Source organism: Mastomys coucha, unplaced genomic scaffold, assembly GCF_008632895.1.
Source record: "Mastomys coucha isolate ucsf_1 unplaced genomic scaffold, UCSF_Mcou_1 pScaffold2, whole genome shotgun sequence".
Lineage (NCBI taxonomy): Eukaryota > Metazoa > Chordata > Mammalia > Rodentia > Muridae > Mastomys > Mastomys coucha.
This window is the reverse complement of record NW_022196902.1, coordinates 12,747,582-12,748,963: the sequence shown is the minus strand read 5'-3', so window position 1 is coordinate 12,748,963 and position 1,382 is coordinate 12,747,582. Positions and strand designations below refer to the sequence as shown.

General features: G+C 43.1%; 1 protein-coding gene across 5 annotated transcripts in view; it reads left to right on the top strand.

The window, feature by feature from the left end:
* Positions 1 to 1,382, top strand: part of Pde7b (phosphodiesterase 7B) — a 353,839-nt gene that overhangs the window by 272,599 nt on the left and 79,858 nt on the right. The window lies entirely within an intron of this gene.

The following is a 1,382-nucleotide window of genomic DNA, read 5'->3' as shown; positions in this document are numbered from 1 at the left end:
CATTTCTCATCCTCCAGGCAAGAATGTATCAAATGCCAAATGGACATCATAACAAGCACCACTAGCACGATTACCGCGGCTTCGGCCCCTCTCTCTAACCCTGAGGAAGGGTCGGAGGAATTAAAATCAAGCAGCATGCCTCTCAGAGCTTACCTTGTCCTGCAGTTCTGAATCCTCTCTGTGAGCGTCCCGGGTTTCAGCACCAGCTGTTGCCCAGCGCAGTCGTCTCGCCAGCAGGAAGACACGCAGACACTAGGATCCTTCTGCAGCAAGCGTTTATTGCCTCATCCAGAGGAAAAAAGGACCGAGCCAATAATCGGCACTGCTTATATACACCACAGCGCAGCGTGTCCGCCCACAGCGCGGCATGTCCGCCCATGATTGGCTGTTTGCTCATCACCCCACATGACGCCCCGGGATGGACCGTGACTTGGCGTTTTTTTTCATTCTACGCACATGCGCAAACAGTTCTCTACGCACATGCGCAAACAGTTGTTTACCAGGAGTCAGCAGCGGATGTGGCGCCATCTTGTCAAGGCGAATGCCTCTCCAGCTCTACCGCTCTCCACAATACTTTTTATAAAAATCAGTGTTTAAGATATGCTATGGAAGCCTGGTATGATGGTACCTATCTGCAGTCTAATTACTTGGGAGGCTGAGCCAAGAAATTCTTGAATTTAGGACCAGGGCTAAACAATATATTCCAGACCAATCTGGACTCAATAGGAAGATACTACTTCATACAAATGAACAAAATGTATGAGAATGTATTTTGATAAAAGGAAAATGTCTCATTTTTAAAGGACATAATTAAAAAGCATGACAGAACATTCTCTATCCATAAGTCTTATTTCTCAACCCTTTGAATCTTTATAGCAACATTCCACCAAGAGTAAAAAAAGATATTTTGTTACACAAACCTTTTCTAAATTTGCTTTAATCAGTATATGTTTACCTTACCATATACTGGAAAAGTCTGTTTTATTGATGCTAAATTTTAAAAAACATAAATAATGATCAATGCATACTTTATAATTTATTGGATTTAAAGAATGACACTGAAAAAATAGTAGTGTAAACAAATATAAGGGAAGCCATGTCAGAGGCTAGTGTATGAGTTAGGTTAAAGCTCTTGAGAGGAGTGAGTGCTTATTTGCACATTATGTATGCCTGCATGCAGCATCCCTGGGAATGTGGAAGCCCTTAAACACATGAGTATGTGTCCCATGATGAAACCCAGTTCAAGACTGTGGCAGTCTTGTCAGGATCCTTCCTAAACTGGAGGGAAATGCTTGGAAAAGTCCTGTCCCATACTCCCTGTTCCTGCACTCTACCTCATGATCCACTGCTAAAACTTCCCTGCCTTCATTTGCAGCTTACCT